The sequence below is a fragment of the Nicotiana attenuata genome, chromosome 2, assembly GCF_001879085.1.
Source record: "Nicotiana attenuata strain UT chromosome 2, NIATTr2, whole genome shotgun sequence".
Lineage (NCBI taxonomy): Eukaryota > Viridiplantae > Streptophyta > Magnoliopsida > Solanales > Solanaceae > Nicotiana > Nicotiana attenuata.
Window position 1 is genome coordinate 69,896,370 of NC_031990.1, and position 16,407 is coordinate 69,912,776.

A 16,407-nucleotide genomic window follows, 5' to 3' on the forward strand; every position below is an offset into this window, starting at 1 on the left:
GGCACGCACACCACCTGAAGGACATTTACGACGGTCATGTCCTGTTTGAGAGCATATGTCACATTTGCGCGCATAAACGGACTCACCAACATCCATTTGGTTCTGTATACGCGTTCTCTTTTGCACTTTCAGCTTGCGCAAATAGTCCTTGTTAAATACCAACTTAAAAGGTTCCGGCGGCCAATAATGCTCAGCACCTAATGGATGCAACTTTTCACTATACGTGTCTACGTATGCAGCAACACTGTATTGCCTATCAATATAGTTTGTTGCCCCATATCCAACTTGTTGAAAGCACTTCAACGCATGTGCGCACGGCATGTGGTAGATGGTCATTTCCCACATGAACATAACCTTCTATTTTCATTCACCGTCTGTAGATTATTCCCACGGTGTTCGTTGATAGCGGTCTTAACTTCAAAAACACCCCGTTCATGATCATACTGAAGAAATGAATGCCACTGTGCTCGCCTCTTGTACCTTTCAAATCTTCTCATGGGTATTGGCATAATTTCAACACCCCTGTCCATCAATGCCAATGCAGCTGCATGCCTTTCAATAAACCTCTCTGCACTTTGTTTGAATGTCATGCGGACCATGGCAGTGACAGGCAGTCCACGAGCAGACTTCAACAAGCCGTTGAATGACTCTGACACGTTTGTAGTGAGGGCTCCCCATCGTCTGCCGCCATCAGCATGCAATGTCCACATGTGAAGCTCATGTTGCATCAACTAAGTGTAGGCTCGTGGTTCTATCTGCCGGATCGCTTCCATGCACCTCGTGAATTTGCACTGCTGGTGCTAAGTTGCAGCCATCCACATTAAGTCATGCAAGGCCTTGTCAGGAAATTTCTTCTGGAAATTGGCCTTCAGGTGCCTCACACAGTAACGGTGGTATGCATATGGTTCATGCTATTCAGGCAAGTGACATACAGAACTTAAAATACCACCATGTCGATCAGATATTAGACAAATACCTGAACGCTGTTCGACAACGTGCTGCTTCAAGTGGTTCAAGAACTGCGTCCACGTCTCTTCACTTTTGTTGGCACAAATGGCAAAAGCTAGTGGAAATATTTGTCCGTTGGCATCTACTGCAACTGCAATCAAAAGCTTAATATCATACTTTCCATAGACATGAGTACCGTCTATGGAAATTACAGGACGACAATGCACAAAACCATCAATTGCTGGTTTAAATGACCAAAACACATAGTTGAAAATATATTCCGGTCTGTCCGGACTCCGCTCACGCCTCCATTCAACAACAGTCCCGGGGTTAAAGTGTTGCAGTGCGGCCATGTACCTGGGCAGATTTGAAAAAGACTTATCCCAGTCGCCATAAATAAGTTCAAAGGCACGTTTGCGACCGAGATATGCCTTTCTTTTGGTTATAGTACAACCATACTCCTGGTGGACGGCTGTAATACACTCTTTAATCTTGAACCTAATGGACACTTCCAAAAATGGAATCAAGACAAGGGAAATCAAGTCCACATCCAAGTTGAAGTGATTCTCATTGAATGTGTCCATTTCACATCTGTGCTCGCTAATAAATTTACCCACTTTCCACAAACCCGATTTCTTCTTTGTGGCACGCAGCATCCAGTGACAACCCATAAACCACCTACGACATACAGCCTTGTATTTCTCCGTAGTTGACTCACTTACTGTCATCTCACGACACTCTCTTATACTGTAGAGTTTTTTACAGCCCTAATTAGGCGAGCTTTATCGGGGAAATACATGCCCTTTGTAAGAACAGCTGGTCTAGACTCATCCCACATCGCTGACCGTAATTCATCATCATCCCTTGTGAGGGCATCGACGTTAGGCATGCTTGGCAAATTATCAAGGTAGGGAATATTTCGCTCATGAAATGGCACGTGGGATTCGTACACTCTTGGTCTAGCGGGAGGTGGAGGAACATGCTCCCTGGTCAGCTCAGGTTCAACATTCAGTTCCTCCTCCTCATCATCACCCTCATCATGGAAGGGTGTGTCATCCCCAGACTCATCCGCATTGTTGTCATAATCACTATCATCCTCCTAACTCTGCGCATCTGCCAAATCACGAGTAAAAACGTCGTCTATGGGCAACTGTGTGAGGTCAGGAGCTTCAAGAAGCTCGTTTTCACTACACAAAAAGAACAAAAACATAAGTTACCCAATACTCAGGAAAAATACTTTAGATATAGCTATATCACTTTACTTACAAATCGTATTGTCTTGACGTTTCATGATGGATATTTTCATGTTGGTGATAACCCCCAGATGGACCACTGTGGTCCAATACTCCAGACCTACGCATATTCCAACTAGGGGCGGGGTCATAACTTGTAAAATTCAAATCCGGACGGTACCCCCTATAAAAAGTATAAGTGTTAATACAAATTCAATTAAAACATGAAAAAAAAACATCGCTAAAGCGTAGTAAAATTGAAGTTTACCAGTCGTCTTGTTGATTATATAAAGTGGAAAAATTATTTTGTGGCTGCTCATTCGCCGGTGGTGACAAGTTTAAATCAAGGCAAGCTCGTTCATCAGCAATCTGTCCGGCAAACACTGCTCCAGAATAACCACCCGATGACTGGGGGTTATCCCTGCTATGCACGCCCTCATTACTGGGAAGGTCCTCCACCTTGACGTACATTTCCAATAATTTTATTACAATAAATTCCCTGTATTCATCCGGAATCCGCAAAAAATCTCTTAGAGTTTCATCATCCTCGATGTTAAACTCAGAATAATAATCAAACCCCTGCGGAGTCACTGAATAAGGAAATCTACCGGTTACTTTAAGGCTAACCGAACGCCTCTGCTCACTCATGTTTTTACGTAACAACGATACCAATGTATCGTACTCCATATTAAGCGGCAATTTAACATGACGCTATGGAGGTGAGCTATACCTCACAGAGTTATTCTCCACCACAACCTCACCCCCCCAATACAGTGAAACCCTTATTTTTGGCACTTCAGACATTGTAAAAAAATGATTGATAAGGAGAAGAGAGAATAATGAACGTATGTTTGAAGTTTAAGTATTGAATGAATTCTTATAAAATTGAAACGCCTATAAATAAGGCAAGTCCGAGCTTGGGGTGTAGAATTTTTCAAAGTAATTTGCAGTATTATACTGCGTTTTATGTATTTGAATTATTGTTATGTCAGTTAATTATTATTGGTGGGGCCAAAAATCAGTAAAATCAGTCTAATTCGTAGTATCATACTGCGAATTAACCTAATTCGCAGTATAATACTGCGAAATGCTATTTCAAAAATGAGCTGGGCCCATCTCAAGCAATTCTCAGTATAATACTGCGAATTGCATAAAAAAAATTATTTTTTTTTTGATAATTCGCAATATAATACTATGAATTACTTTAACGGCTAAATTTCCGTTAAAGCAATTTGCAGTATTATACTGCGAATTACCTATTAATGTAACTTTTTTTTTAAAACATTAGAAAAGTGCTTTTTGTACAAATTTCCCTGTTGCGTTTTGCAGAATTACTGATATCAGACATAAATATCATAAATTTCCCAACCAATTTGGAATAGGTTGAAGAAGCGACCTCTGTTACGTTCTATGCATGAAAAATCGATGTCTTATACGATAATAGACATAATCGTGATTGGTTAACTTAAAGCGGAGATAGATACTAGTAGTTTTGTGGACGTCTTTTGATTAAAACCTTAAGCAACCAAAGATAATTGATCATCAACGGAGTAAGAACTGATGATGACCCCGAAGAATTTTTTTAGGGATGAGCAACATGCATAGAAATTTGCACGTGTGTTGGCCAAGCTTTACAGAAATATCTTATAAGCTTGTGATGTTTATACTTCAATACCATACAAAAGTGGGTGAATTGTGTGATTCCTAATTTTTCGCGTGCACTAATAAAAGGAGGATCTAGTTCTTTGATCACGCCCATCTCTAGTCCTAAAAAGGATAAGCAGTCGTTGGAAATATAATCCGGTCTAAAAGTCCGGAGTCGAATCCCACAGAGAACTAAGGCTTAGCTATATCTGTTTAATATCTCTAAGAAGACAAGTTTGAACAATTTTCTAAATTATAAAGATTGAGATTTATATTTCTAACTAATTAACTAGAAAACACTAGAAAGCGGTAAAATTATTAACTGACGAGACAAAGGGTTGGATAATAAATTAAGGAGGTCTAGAGTTATGATTTTCCCAATTGTCGGAATCCTTCTAGCTAGGTTCCCTATAATTTCGCCGATGTATTCTCTACTGATCGTGAGCACTTTGATGCCGTAATTCTCTCTCGAGCAACTACAACAATTTGCTAGACATATTCTCTCGAACTATGCTAGTTGGCTTCATCTAACCGCTCACTATGACCACGTCAAGGTTTTGTTATTTCTAAACCTACCTGTAAACCACTGTATCGATTTCTCACATACGTTAGGAGTGACGTTGTTCAACAACCACCTAGATATGTAACCTTTCTCAAGCAACACATAATAAATAGGCACAGTCAATCGATGGTCATTCAATCAACTGAAATAAACACGTAGTTGAACAAATAGATAAATTCAAAGGCTAAATTATATTAAACATAACAAGAATTCATCCTACAAAAGGTTCTATCAAAACTCTAGATAACAAATTAGCTATTAACAATAGTATGTAAAACTACAATACTAAAAGTCATAACCAATAATGAAAATAGGAAGAAGGAAGTGAAAAACTCGTAGAAGAATTCTCCGCCTTGCTCCTAGTGTGTTCTTGCCTCCTTAGGTCCCCCGGTCTCCTTAGCCTCCTTAGGTCTAAATTATCTCAAAAGTCCCAAAAATAACGTTTATCTATGTAAATATAGCAAGTAGGGTCGGGCCAACAATTAGACCTTCTCCTACGCGAAAAAGGACAGTTTTCCCGAACAGAACGTCCGCGGCTGCTGATTCAACCGCGGATTTGGCCGTGGAGTTTACCCACTTTCTGCCTCACATCCGCGGTTAGTGCACAACTGCGCACTTGTCGCACACTTTTCACCCTGTTGTTTTTGGAATTTGGAAAAATGTAAAGCAGGAAAGTTGTATCCCTTTGAATTAACTTTCCAACCATATATTGTGGAGCTCAAAAAGAGTTTTGAGCAAAAAGTTATGTGCATTTTACTAGACAGTGCACAATATGCATACTCGATTCTTCGTTCGTTCTTAGCTATCATTCGTTGATCCCCGAACACCATTCCGGCTTAATTTTTTGGGCTTTTACTCATATTTCAAAGCTCCAAATCACTTGAATTCATTCCATAACATCTACATAGCTCGGAATCACTCCTACAAGGCATACAACATACAATTAGTGCAAGACACTAGCGATTAAAGCGCAAACTCAACTGAAGTACAGTGAATTAGAATGTAATAATCGACTAAAATACTTAATTATAGCCTATCATCAAAATCCCACACTTAAACCATTGCTCGTCCTCGAGCAATCAAACTACACTTTATATAGACACGACCTTTTTAAATAATTCTCCTAACTCATCACACCAAGAATATTTAAAATAGACTAAGCACAAAAGCGTAACATCTTCACCTCAAGATTTGACTCACAAGTACCATGCATTATTCACAACTCACCCGCTTACTCTAACATAGAGGTCAAGGATTACCTTTCTTTCATGCATCAAGTGGCCTCACACAACAAAGAGTGTAGTTTCACAAAAAAAAAAAAAAAATAAGAACACTTAGGAACTCAAGATAGAAAGAATTCACTCACTCTTAGAAATAACATTCATATGCCACAAAAGATGCACCATAGGCTTGCCCGTAGTGTACTACTCGACTAATCGAGCTCATTCTGTCTAGGATCAAGTAGGACTTTATTGGTTGTAATGTAGGCTGCTGGACGGGTAGGATACATTTAGATGAGTGACTACACCTCCCTAAGCACTTTAATACATATACTTTAACATTCAAACCCCATACTTATGTCAAACCAAACTCCATCTTCACATTAATGTATATTACCTCATACTTCTTTAAGCACAATTACATCAAGAGTCACCACTTCTCAAGGAATTTTTTTTCACAGTAATACAACTATTTTTTTTTTCAATTCAAGTGGCTTTTACTTTTTCAAAATAGTGCACCTTTCTCCTTATTTCATTAGTTCCACTCAAAAGCCAAACCAACCACCCCACACTTTAACTTTTACAAAGTTGATAACAATTTAAGTGCTCATGAGAGGTTAGAAGGTTCAAAATAGATGGTTAATTCAAACAAATGGGTAAGGCTTGTGATGTGGTTGCCAGAGAAACATGATTACAGGCTCAAAGAGGTTAACTACGATACATAACAATTAGCCAGGTAAAATATATATATGGCCCAACAAAGAAATGCCTATATCACTTCCAAGACTGAACAAAACTACTATTTCGCTTTGCAAACACACGGGGCAAGTTCTAGACATCAAATGCAATGCATAGAATAACACAAAACCTTGCACACACATGGCACATAACTCACTCAGGATTGGACTCATCAAGACACTCTAGTCAAAGTAGTTAAGCAAAGTTAAGATCATACAATTTAAGGTACTTCTACAAGAGTCAAAAACTAAGCATAAGCATCACAACCAAAGTACTCACTATTCTCAAGGCATAACAAAGTCAAGAGATATTGCTTCAATTCAAAACACAGCACAATGGCTCCTATTCCTAAAAAAATGAAACTAACTACACATGGTTCAAACAAAACCCTTGGAAAAGAACCGCGACATAAAGAAAAACCAAGGGGGAATTGCTACACTAACTAAAAAAAACAAAATCTTTTCGTCCTTTTTCTTCAGAATTAAATCCCTCAAGAAAATTGTCTAATAGATCCATCGTCGGGAAAAGTCCAATCTTTTAAAAAAAAATATTATTCAATTAAACTAACACAACTAAAGTAGCATAGAAAGTCACCCAGAAAATCTCCTCACACCACACTTAAAATTGTGCATTGTCCCCAATGCACATCATAACTATAAGAGGGTAAAAGAAACTCCCTGGTAGGCCAAAGGCCGAAGCACTAGCAGCTTATGGGGTACTCAGACTTCTCCAAGGCTTGGTCCTTCGTGCGGGTACCTCACACTTAGTTCCAACCATCTGGTTTGTTGTTGCATCCTTCCAATAGCTTTGCTTTCCATGCTCCTGGAAAATAAAAAATCGACACTACAAACATAATACTATTAGAGAAATAAAAAAAAAGAAAGCAATAAAGCTGGGTTGCCTCCAAACAAGCGCTTGATTTAACGTCGTGGCACGACGCGAATCACTTTTTGCCTCCACCTCGAGCTTATGAATTGAACCCCAAATTTGGCATCAAGTTTTTGGCTATGCTCCAAGGGTGGAGGAACAAATCTAATTGGCCCAAGCAATCATTGTACTATTCTACACTTCTTGGCTTTTAGATGAAGTATATAGTCTTGTCTTTCTAGCATGAAAAATTCCAGAATGTAGGCACCTTGTTCCCCATTCCTTGACTTCTCAATCGGCTTGGATGACTCTATTTCCATATCGTCAGCTAAGCACAATGTAGAAAAATGTTTGAAGTGAGGACCAATGTGCTCACACTCATGAACTTCAGGACATTAAGTATCCTCAACATCAATGATACTAGAGTCAACAAAATTTATATCCTCAATGTCCTTGGCTGACTCTAGTCTCACTTCTACAACATTGACATCCTCAAATTGTAGTTGGCTAGGTTGTTGATGTTCTACTTTGACCTCCTCAATTAGCACCTAAAATTCACGCTCTTCTTGGCTCCTATCCCCAAAATTGGCTTGCTGAGCATTAAAAGCTTCAACCACTTGACTCACTTGAGCCTCAAGTTGCGAATAGTTGCCTCTTGCCTTTCTATCTGCAATTGTTTTTCAATATTTTCTTCCAGAAGGCACTTTAACATATCCTTGACCTCCTTCAGGTCTACTTTCCTAGGTTCTTTATTCTTATTAACTTCACAAGAAAAGGTAGAACCATCGTAGTAAGGGATTGGGGGTAAGATAAGAAATATAAGCACAACCATAAAAGTGACCATTTTTACCACCACACACATCACACACATTCCACAAATAAGATTGAGTTGGTGCACATAACTCGCTCTCGGGAATATTTAGATAATTTTGATACGGGTGGTTTCCTTCACAATATGTATGAGGATCAATAGTAGAATTATCTACACCTAAATTTCCATAATTCCAAGATGATATGTTTCTCAAATCAACAGTTATAATAAAATAAAAAAACACAAAAACAAATCAAAACAAAATACAAGTTCAAACTCGAAACCTAGCAATATATACATCTACAACTACACCGTTAGTTCCCCGGCAACGACGCCAAAATTTGATCATGCCCAACTCTAGTCCTAAAAAGGATAAGCGGTCCCTGCAAATATAATACGGTCTAAAAGTCCGGAGATCCCACAGAGAACTAAGGCTTATCTATATCTGTTTAATATCTCTAAGAAGACAAGTTTGAACAATTATCAAAATAATAAAGATTGAGATTTATATTTCTAACTAATTAACTAGCAAATACTAGAAAGCGGTAAAATTATTAACTAACGAGACAAAGGGTTGGAGACTAAATTAAGGAGGTCTAGAGTTATGATTTTCCCAATTGTCGGAATCCTTCAAGCTATGTTCCCTACAATTTCGCCGATATATTCTCTACTGATCGTGAGCACTTTAGGTGCCGTAATTCTCTCTCGAGTAACTACAAGAATTTACTAGACATATTCTTTTGAACTACGCTAGTTGGCTTCATCTAACCGCTCACTATGACCACGTCAAATCTTTGTTATTTCTAAACCTACCTTTAAACCCACTGTATTGATTTTTCACATACGTTAGGAGTGACGTTCTTCAACAACCACCTAAATATGTATCTTTTGTCAAGCAACACATAATAAATAGGCACAGTCAATCGATGGACATTCAATCAACTAGAATAAACACGTAGTTGAACAAATAGATAAATTCAAAGGCTAAATTATATTAAAACATAACAAGAATTCATCCTACAAAAGGTTCTATCAAAACTCTAGATAACAAATTAGCTATTCATAATAGTATGTAAAACTACAATACTAAAAGTCATAACCAATAATGAAAATAGGAAGAAGAAAGTAAAAAACTCGTAGAAGAATTCTCCACCTTGCTCCTAGTGTGTTCTTGCCTCCTTAGGTCAAATCCCCGGTCTCCTTAGCCTCCTTAGGCCTAAATTATGTCAAAAGTCCCAAAAATAACATTTTTCTATGTATATATACCAAGTAGGGTCGGGCCCAAACAATTAGACCTTCTTTCACGCGAAAAAAAGACAGTTTTGCCGGACAGAACGTCCGCGGCCGCGGATTTGGCCGCGGATTTTACCCAGTTTCTGCCTCACATCCGCGGCCAGTGCGCGGCCGCGCACTTGTCGCGCATTTTTCACCTTGTTCTATTTTGTATTTTTAAAAACGTAAAACAAGAAAGTTGTAGCCCTTTGAATTAGATTTCTAACCATATATTGTGGAGCTCAAATGGAGTTCCGAGCGAAAAGTTATGTATATTTTACTAGATAGTACACAATATGCCTACACAATTCTTCGTTCGTTCTTAACTATCATCCGTTGATCCCCGAACACGATCCCGGCTTAATTCCTTGGGCTTTTACTCATTTTTCAAAGCTCCAAATTACTTGAATTCATTCCATAACATCTACATAGCTCGAAATCACTCCAACAAGGCATACAACACACAATTAGTGCAAAACACTAGCGATTAAAGCGCAAACTCAATTGAAGTGCAGTGAATTGGAATGTAATAATCGACTAAAATACGTAATTATATCCTATAATCATTCTTCTATGTATTTATTATACTACTGTTACGGAATAATAAATGCAGAAAGTAAAGAACACAAGTATTTTACGTGTAAAAACACCTGGCTCAAAAGGTGAAAAAACCACGACATACTATCCAGTAGGATTTTTTCCAACACTTTACTAAATCACTGAGCCAAAACATTGTTTACAAAACTTTTGTAAATCTAAGGATTACCTCTAACCCTTTGTGGCAACCAGCCTCAGGCTGTTGCGACAATTTCAAGTTAACTCTAACTTGAACAATACACTCAGAATACCTAGTACATATGCTTCTGCAGAAAGCTGAAAGGTACAACTCGAAAGCCCTACTACAATTGAACTGGAATAAAAGACAGACACTTGGAACTGGTTCTTCTATCTGGTTCATGTAGCTTCAGGTTCACACACTTGAATCACACAGGAATTGCTTGCAAAATGCCTTGCTATTTTGCTCTCAATTCTTGTTTAACTTCAGCGTTTGTGCGTCCCTGTAAAATGAGAACATACTAAAATATTTAGAGTTAGTAGAATAGGAAATAACTAGAGTTCTAATGCTATATATACTCTTCCTTGGTGGAAGAATTCTAGTTATCTTCAACTTCTAACTTTTTCCCTTATCTTAAATAGAGTTCTCTTCACGTAAGGAGTCCTGCTCCTTATCAAATATGTAACTTTTTCGTTCAGGAGATATCCAATATAATATGCTTATCTCCTTCACGTGCATGCCTTGTGCTCGAATCTACCCGTATATGTATATACTGTGTACAAAACTAGTTCATGCGTGTGTTTCTTTGTCAATCATCAAAAACAAACTTACTCATGCCAACAGATTGTTCTGCTGCCCATTGGTGCACCCCAACCTATTGTCCATTTATTCTGGGATGGCCTCCTTCCCAGGTATCACTGTCAAGTCGCAAGTATTCTTTTGTGATCAGTATGAGCTCTTAGTATCCTCGTGCACTCTTTATTCATCTTACGACACATTTCGTTGAATGGCTCTCTGGTCCTTTGTGCATGTTGCCATCACAATTTTCACTTTGCAGGACCACTTCCTTATGTTAGTAGCAATAGGCGGCGTATTAAAAAAGGAAAAAAGAGAAATAATAAACGTATCAAAAGTAGAAGTGTTAAATAAACTGTTTTCCTGACGATATTTCAGACCATTAAGCAGTAGTTGAACTACACAAATTGGGAAGAAAAAAATTCTACTGTCACTAAACGTCCATTGAAGGGGAAGAAAAAAGTTCTAGCATCACTAAACGTCTATGTAAGGGAGCCTTTAGGCAACGGTAAAATTATTTCTGCGTGACCTATAAGTTATGGGCTCGAGATCATTAACCCTTGCATCAGGGTAGGCTACCTATATTACACCCTCTTGTGTGCGGCCCTTCCCTGAATACTGTGTGAATATAAGATGTTTTGTGCATCGAGCTGCCTTTTTTTGTCGGAAAAGAGCTAAACCGCACCTAACCTATTAGATTTGATACAAAAATTTCCACCGTCCACCTATTGAGCTAAAATTTCCCTCGCCATTTATTTTGGTTTAAAACTGTCCCTTGTCTATTGAATTTGGTTAAAAATGTTCTTTGTTAATCACATATCATATTATATGACCCGCCCATCTCTAATGATCCAATCTACCCGTAAAATCCTAACCGGAATTTAAGGGAAAAAAAAACCTCACACTTTTACAATAAATTTTATCTTCTTCTTGAAAAATCATAAGTTCAAATAAGTTATTCTCTTTGTTATTCAATGTTTTGACACCCGGTAGTTGAGATCCTCTCCTTTAACTCTTGAATTGCCAAAAGAAAAAATTCAGCTACCAATCTGTTTCACTAAAAAAATATTTTGTCTTGTGGTATTTTTCATTTAGTTTTTCAAAAACTTCTCTTTTTCTCTATAGATAACTGGAGTATGTACTGTCTAAGTTTTCTGTAGTTATTATTATTACTTTATCTTTTATATTTTGTATTAATTTTAGACTGGGTACAATTCACAGTTCTAGGCGTGATGTACTGTTTGGTTGTGCTTTTGTCGTGCAGAGTACATATTACACTTTTACATTGATTATCTACATGCTTGAGGTGTAGTGAAAATTTTAGCCTTAAACTTTAGTGAATTTCTTAGTTCTTAGGATCAAATTTAGTTTCTATAGTAGAGTTGAATTTGAGTTCTCTTACGTTGGATTAAAATTATTGGATAATTATGTTCGTAATTTTGAAACTATAGGTGAGTCAGTCTAGTGAATTTCAGTGATTCTTAAGTTCATAGGACATCATAACCATAATTTTCATATAAGAAAATATAAAAAGAAGATAAAACACATTGGATAAGAAGGAAAGATGATGGGTCTACAGTACCTTAGCTTTATGTTTTGATGATCTAACAAACTTATAGTCAAAGAACCAGATAAGGAACCTGACACACTTGGTACACAACTCAAATCAACGGACTCCAGCTAATGTGAGTTGTTATGACTTCAGAAGATAAAGAATCAACACAAGGACCTGATCCCCTTGTGTTTCTCTGACAACAGTACGAAGTCAACTGTCTACAGCTGGAAAGTGACTGCCTGCACTGTACACGCAAACAGTGCTACAAAGTACTGCAGTCACTCCCCTTTGACCAACCAAGTGATTACATCATTCAGGTGATGTCATCAAAGTTGTATTAAAAAAGAGCATTACAACAAAACATCACTTGAACACTTGAGAATTCATTCAAGCACTCCAACCGTTCTTCAGTTGAGCATTCAATTCTCAAGTGCAATCAAGAACAAAGTACAACACTACTACGGACCAGTTCCTACAACAAGTATCTTTTATGTCCTTAGTTGAGTTGTAACTTTGTATTAGTTATTCATTGTAAAATCCTACTTTGCTTATCTAGAAGCCTTACTTAGGAACCCCTTGTAAACCATAAACCTTCAGTGTTTGTGTCGTGACTAGAGTTAGTCATGAGTTGAAGTCTTTGTAATAGGTGTATTGCAAAGTGGCTTGTACTGAGTTTATTACAAGTTAATGAGGGATTAAGAGTTTAATTCCTAGATTGCATAGGTTGTAATCTAAAGTTGCTCATAGTGAAGTTGAATTCCTACCAGTGTAGGTCGTGGTTTTTTATCCCCTTGAGCAGGGATTTTTCCACGTAAAAACTCCCTGTTCCATTTACTTACTATTTCATTCGCACTATCAGTGGGAACCTATAGAGGACCTGGTCTCTATATAGTTTGGTGGACTCATATATTCTATCAATTGGTATCAGAGCGAGTTCTTTCTCTCAGGTTAACACCTAGAAAGGATCCTCATGGCTGCTCCACGAAATTTTGAAGAAGGTCAGTGTACGTATAGACCACCCAGGTTCAATGGACAATACTATGGGTGGTGGAAGACAAGAATGCATGACTTTATCATGGCAGAAGATTCTGAGTTGTGGGATGTTATTTATGATGGTCCTTATGTCCCAACAAAGAAGGACGGAGACCCCCCAGAGACGGTGCCAAAAACCAGGAAAGAATACAATGATGCAGATAGGAAAGCTGTGGAGAAAAACTATCGAGCAAATTAAATTTTGGTGTGTGGCATAGGACCTGATGAATACAACAGGATCTCAGCCTGTTAATCTGCAAAGAAATATGGGAAGCTTTACAAACAGCACACGAGGGAACTACTCAGGTAAAGCAGTCTAAGATTGACATGCTCACCACTGAGTATGAGCTCTTCAGAATGAAGGATGATGAATCCATTCAAGACATGCACACAAGATTCACGTCCATCATAAATGAGCTACACTCGCTTGGCGAAATCATCCCTAGGAACAAGCTCGTGAGGAAAATTCTCAGTATTTTGCCTAGTTCATGGGAAAGTAAAGTGAATGTCATTACTGAAGCAAAGGATCTGCAGGCCCTAACTATAGATGAGCTAGTTGGAAATCTGAAAACCTACAAAATTAAAAAGAAGAAGGACAGTGAAAGAAGAGAACCAAAGAAGGAAAAGAACCTGGTACTCAAAGCTGAAGGCAATGACTAAAGTGAGGAGGACAATGACATGGCTTACTTAACTAGAAGGTTTCAGAAGATGGTTCGAAGGAATGGAAGCATACCAAAGAGAGGCAGCTCCAGCAAACCAAAGAATTATGACGTCTGTCATAAATGTGGTGAGCCAGGGCATTTTATCAAGGATTGCCCTCTCCTGAAGCAAGAACACTTCAAGTACAACCCTGATAAATCAGCCAAGAGGAACCCGGTTCCTAACAAACGCTTCAAAAGACAGAACGTCGTTGACAATGTTGTGAAGCAAGCTCTTGCAACATTGGGAGATTCCTCCAGTGAGTCTGAAGAAGAAACAGATGTAAGTGATAGTTCTATGATGGCAGATGAAAGTGAAGCAAATGAATATGATTCAATATCTGCTTTGATGGTTCAATCAGACGATGATGAAGATGATGACAATGGTGAGGTAAACTTCAAGGATGTTCAGAGAAATCTGAAATCCTACTCTCCTAAGAAACTCATGTCATTAGCAAATGTGTTAATTGATGCCTATCATAATCTTGTAGATGATAAGGATGCCTTGACCATAGAGTTAGGAGATGCTGAACAAACTAGAGATGACTTGGTAGTTTGTGTAGTTGATCTGAAGGAAACTATAAGTGATCCGGAAAATGAAAAGGTGGCTTTAACTAAAAAAATTGTTAGTATAGAATATGAAAGAGACGACTTGATGGTAGTAGCTGTTGACCTAAAAGAAACCATTGAAACTTTAATTAAAGAAAAAAATAACTTAGTGGAGAAAATTGATGCCTTAGAGCAAGAAAGAGATGACCTCCTAGTTGTGATTATATATTTGAGGGAAACAATAGAGGAACTCAAAGAAGAGTGTGGGTATGGGAAGACTGATAAAGGAAAAGGAGTTGCTAGTGAAGCACATATCAGGCTAGAAAACGAATTAAATGCTGTAAAAATCAGCTTATGTGTTGAACTTGAGAAAACTAGACAATTTCAAGCAGATTTGGAAAGAGTAAAAAATGACCTTGAAAAGTCTCTTAAGTGGACCTGATCCTCGGATGCTATTACAGCCATGTATGTTCACAATGGTGGAAACAGGCAGGGAATAGGGATTCAAAGGGAGAGAACTCCTTACAACCCTCATAGCAAGTATGTTACTTTACCCGATAATTGGTTGTGTACCCACTATGGGAATAATGGGCATTTAAAAGAAGATTGCCAAGCCAGAGTTCAGTCTCTTCAGAAAAACAAAGTTTTTGCTGAAAGAGTAACTGTTGAAAAGGACCAGGTGCCACTCATAAAAAATGCATGTTACCTGCATGGACTAAAAGAGCACTTATTCATCCTCTTGCTTATTACAAGGGACCCAAACTTGCTTGGGTTCCTAAATCTAACCCATGATTTCTTTATGCAGGGAACAGTGAAAGGAAGCAATTAACAATGATTCATGGATAGTGGATGCTCAAAGCACATGACTGGGAATACCATGGACTTTCTTTCACTAAAAGCCCTGCAAGGAGGGAGTGTATCCTTTGGCAATGGGAAGAAGGGATACATTCTTGGAGTTGGAAAGATTGGGAAATCACTCACTCACTCAATTGAGAATGTGTACTACGTCAATGGCCTCAAGTACAGTCTCTTGAGTGTTTCTCAAATATGTGATAAAGGAAACAAGGTGGAGTTGTTGTCAAAGATATACACAATTACTAATCTAGTAACAGGTGAAGTGGTACTCGTGGCCAAAAGATACAAGAACATCTACGTTGCTGACTTTGAGTCTCTACAAAGTGGTGATCCGAGTTGCTTGAAAGCAGTTGATGATGATGTTGAGCTGTGGCACAGAAGACTGGAGCATGCAAGCTTTTCTCTACTAAATAAACTAGTTCAGAAGGACCTGGTGCATGGTCTGCCCAAGTCAAAGTTCATGAAGCACAAAGTTTGTGATGCCTGCGCCAGAGGGAAGCATGTGAAATCCTCATTTAAGCCTAAGAAGGATGTCAACACCTCAAAACCACTTGATCTCCTTCATATGGATCTCTGTGGTCCTAGGAGCGTGCAAAGCAGGGGAGGAAAGATATATATTTTTGTGATAGTGGATGACTATTCTAGATTCACTTGGACCTTTTTTCTTAGATCAAAAGATGAGACCTTTGAAGTTTTTGTAGCCTTTGTGAAGAAAATTCAAGTGAAGATGGATTCAAAAGTAGCCTGCATAAGATCATATCATGGAACAAAATTTGACATTGCCAAGTTTGGTGATTTTTGCAACAAGAATGCCATTACCCATAACATCTCAGCCCCCAGAACTCCACAGCAAAATGGAGTTGTGGAAAGAAAAACAGAACCCTTGAAGAAATGGCAAGGATAATACTGATCGATAGTGGGATTGCTAAGAACTTCTGGGCTGAAGCTGTCAACACTGCCTGCTACTTGGTGAACATGTGCATGATCAGGTCTCTCTCGAACAAAACTCCCTATGAGTTGCTAAATGGAAGGAAGCCCAAGTTGACTCACTTAAGAACATTTGGGTGCAAATG